The sequence below is a fragment of the Nicotiana sylvestris genome, chromosome 6, assembly GCF_000393655.2.
Source record: "Nicotiana sylvestris chromosome 6, ASM39365v2, whole genome shotgun sequence".
In the NCBI taxonomy this organism is placed as follows: domain Eukaryota; kingdom Viridiplantae; phylum Streptophyta; class Magnoliopsida; order Solanales; family Solanaceae; genus Nicotiana; species Nicotiana sylvestris.
Window position 1 is genome coordinate 196,172,799 of NC_091062.1, and position 4,758 is coordinate 196,177,556.

Below are 4,758 nucleotides of genomic sequence, written 5' to 3' on the forward strand. Positions count from 1 at the left end.
CACTACCGCGGTGCGTGGAGTGGCGCACAGTGCGCCGCACCTGCGGAAATTTCTTGCAGCCTGTCAGAATCAACAATCTGAACTTTCCCACTGGAGCCCCGTATGCTACGGCGCGGTAGTGCAAATTTTACAGAGTGATTGTCCTATTTCGTACGGGAGAAGGTATTTTCGTCTGGGCCCGACCCTACTTGATATAAATACATGTAAAAACGCTATTTTGGAGGAGTTGGACATACTTTGGACACACTTTAGACCTAAGAAGAACACGGAGCCGTCGTGGAGACCGGAGATTCGACCTAAGGAGGCAAGAACACACTAGGAGCAAGGCGGAGAATTCTTCACGAGTTTTTCACTTCCTTCTTCCTATTTTCATTATTGGTTATGAATTCTCGTATTGTAGTTATGCATACTATTATGAATAGTTAATTTGTTATCTAGGGTTTTGATGGAACCTGTTGAAGGATGATTTTATCGTTATATTAATATAGATTTGCCGTAGTATTATCTCTATTTGTTCAACTATATGCTTATTGTTGTTGATTGAAGGGCCCTCAATTAGCTGTTCCTATTTAGTGTGCATTACTCGGGAGAGAGTGTATATTTAGGTAGTTGTTGAACATCATCACTCCTAATGTATATGAGGGATGAATCGAAGGGTTTAAAGGCGGGATTAGGGATAACGAAACCTTGGGTGCGATCTAAGTGACTTGTACTTAAAAGCTAGCTAGTGTAATTCGGGGGAATATGTCTAGTATATTATTGTAATTACTCGGGAGAGAGTTACGACAGTCAGAGTGCTCATGATCGATAAAGAAGACTTAGGCGAATTTATAGAAAACATAGCGGGAAAGATGCTGACAATTGGAGAAATCATAACTCTAGACCTCCTTAATCTTTTCTTCAACCCGTAGTATCTTTAGTTGTTAATCTTCTACTTTAATTATTTAGTTAATTAGATATAAGAATCTTGATATTTATTACTTAGAAATCGTTCGAGCTTGTCTTCTTAGCAATATTGAACAGTTGTAGCTAAGACTTAGTTCTCTATGGGATTCGACTCCGGACTTGTAAACCAGATTGTATTTGCAACAACCACATAGTTCTTTTTATAAGGCATAGTTGGGCGTGATCCGATCGTTGCAAATATAATTCGGTTTACAAGTCCGGAGTCGAATCCCACAGAGAACTAAGGGTTAGCTACAATTGTTCAATATTACTAAGAAGACAAACTCGAACAATTTCTAAGTAATAAATATTAAGATTCTTATATCTAATTAACTAAATAATTAAAGTAGTAGATTAACAACTAAAGATACTACGGGTTGGAAAAAAGATTAAGGAGGTCTACAGTTATGATTTCCCTAATTGTCGGAATCCTTCCCGCTACGTTTTCTATAAATTCACCTAAGTCTTCTCTATCGATCATGAGCACTCTGACTGTCGTAACTCTCTCCCGAGTAATTACAACAATATACTAGACATATTCTCCCGAATTGCGCTAGCTAGCTTTTAAGTACAACTCACTTAGATCGCACCCAAGGTTTCTTTATCCCTAATCCCACCTTTAAACCCTTCGTATTGATCCCTTATATACGTTAGGAGTGATGATGTTCAACAACTACCTAAATATACACTCTCTCCCGAGTAATGCATACTAAATAGGAACAGCTAATTGAGGGCCCTTCAATCAACAACAATAAGCATATAGTTGAACAAATAGAGATAATACTATGGCAAATCTATATTAACATAACGAGAAAATCATCCTTCAACAGGTTCCATCAATACCCTAGATAACAAATTAGCTATTCATAATAGTATGCATAACTACAATACTAGAATTCATAACCAATAATGAAAATAAGAAGAAGGAAGTGAAAAACTTGTAGAAGAATTCTCCGCCTTGCTCCTAGTGTGTTCTTGCCTCCTTAGGTCGAATCTCCGGTCTCCACGACGGCTCCGTGCTCCTCCTAGGTCTAAATTAAAATGTGTCCAAAGTATGTCCAACTCCTCCAAAATAGCGTTTTTACATGTATTTATACCAAGTAGGATCGGGCCCAGACGAAAATACCTTCTCCCGTGTGAAATAGGACAATCACTCTGTAAAATTTGCACTACTGTGCCGCACCATGTGGGCCGCCAGTGGGAAAGTTCAGATTGCTGATTCTGACAGGCTACAGGAAATTTTCACAGGCGCGGCGCAATGCACGCCACTCCACGCACTGCGGTAGTGAAAAATCGCAAAAATGCAAAACACGAAAGTTGTAGCCCTTTCAAATATCATTCCAAAGATATATTGTGGAGCTCAAACGAATTTCTGAGCAAAAAGTTATGTGCATTTTACTAGATAGTATATCGTATGCCCGCTCGATTCTCCGTTTTGTTCTTAACTATCATCTGTTGATCCCTGAACACGATCCCGGCTTGATTCCTTGGACTTTTACTCAGACTTCAAAGCTCCAAATTCCTTGAATTCATTCTATAATATCTATATAGCTCGAAATCACTCCTACAAGGCATAAAATACACAATTAGTGCAAGACACTAGCGATTAAAACTCAAACTCAATTAAAGTGCAGTAATTTAGAGTGTAATAAGCGACTAAAATACGTAATTATAGCCTATTATCAATATATATACTAGTTTTAGAGTACGTGCATTGCACGTGCATTTTATGTCTATCAATAAGAAAGTGTATAGAATATAGAATAAAAATGGTTATGTATAATAGCAATTGATGTAGAGGTAGATGCAACATCCATTTAAAAGGAAAAGTCAATATTACTACATTATGTAATAGAAATAACTGGTTGCATGCAAAGACGAAGACTTTGGGTAAGTTCATTACATAGTATTTGTAATTAGAGATATTTTATTTATAAATAATAATATGTCATGTTGTTGTATCAGATCCAATATCTCTTTATAGATAATGTTTCTTAGTGTATGCTCCTTTTTGTCACTTCGATTATTCTGTCATAATCAGCAAGCCCTTATTCATGAAATTGATATACCTTTTGCAAGAGCAACATGTATTTGTCCATGTGAGAAAATATAATGCGGAAAATACTGTCCTAACATTAGGATTAGATAGATAGATAGATAAATAGATAGAGAGATTGATTTTTATAATTGCAACATAGAAGAAAGACTGTATACAATAAACCCTTATGGTCTGGCCTTTTTTTGAACCCCTCACATAACAGGAGCTTAATACACCACGCAATAAAGATAAAATCATAAGAAAAAAAATTATGCTTATTGCTTTTGTCGAATATTTCTTAATGTGAGTCCTATAAGAATGCTTATTGTTGGAAGAAATATTTGTTTGCTGATGTATGCTTATAGTTTTAGTAGAATGTTTGTGAAATATTATATTTTTTAATAATATATTCATGACTTCAAAATTCACAAATTTTCGAATCTATTTCTTTCATCTATGTGGAGTCTCTTATTAGTTGAATTGGAAGTGTCTCAAGAACGTGCAAACTCTAATGAAGCTACTCAACCAACCCATGAGCCTGTCAGAAAAGCACGAGAAACTTTTAGCATCACATTAAAAAATGCATCTCAATTACTAAGTATAAAATTGTTTAACAAAAAGATATTGAAACATTTTTTATTAAATTAATTAATGAAGATAAAAAGGTAAATCTCAGCCAAGTATAATAAAATCTAGATTAAATGACGCAAGAGAGGAATAAGGTGAATGATGCTTCCTTAGATGTCGGAACCAAATGATTACACATAAATATGATAACTTCTAATGTAGAAAAATATTGCAATGAATGCGATTGGCCAAGATATAAGATGATGTATGGATTTCAGATTTGTAGTAAGCAAAGTTGTCTTTTTTGCATTCACTCTCCTTCTTTACAAAGTGTTCTCCCTCTATTTATAAGGGACAATCCCCTTTTAAACCCTAAAAATGTATAACATAAAGAATATTCGAAAAGCATATTCCCACTGTCTCCTACTACGCTTACACTACTACAGACATCATACGTCCACTAACCACTGTCGGTCGTCACCCTATATAACGACCAAAAGACGCTACATTGCAAGGACCTCGTTCCTCGCCGTACTTAGTAGTGGTCGTGGTCGTCCAAATTTTGACCTATACAGTTAGTCCCTCCACTTGTCGAGGTTGCGGCCTGATGCATCCTTGATAAGCGGACGTCGCCTATACATGCGGAGATATTTGGCTTGCGAATCGTAACGGTTTGGCCAACAACGGAAGAGTAGTGCGCTTCACGATACATTGGGTGGTGTGTCCTGTTGGGAAATGACATCACTTCCACGTGCGTCATCATTACGCCTCTTTCCGAGACAGAGACTCATTGTTGTCGCTTCGGTTTTGGTGCCATTGGCAGCCTTCCACTTTGATTCTGGCGCTAACAAACCCTATAAATAGGTGAAGGGTTTGTTTTTTCAAAACTTCTTGGCCATTTCTTCTTTGGTTATTCCTTCTCATATATTCAGCTTTTGCTCTTGCGATTTCTTTGCTTCCTCTCTTCCGTTCACCGTTCTTGACTTTTTTCGTTTTATTAACATATATTCTGCCATAGATATGCCTAGAACACATCGGTCATGTGAGAGGATTTCTGACGCCACCCCGTTATCCATGGCGCTTCCTTCTGGTGGCGAGGACATGATGGTGGAGGAAAGGGACAATTTTCCCACCGTGGATAAGTTACTTCCGAGACACCCCATGTATCGAAGTGACTTCCTTAAAGAACCTGCTCCTACTCCCACTTC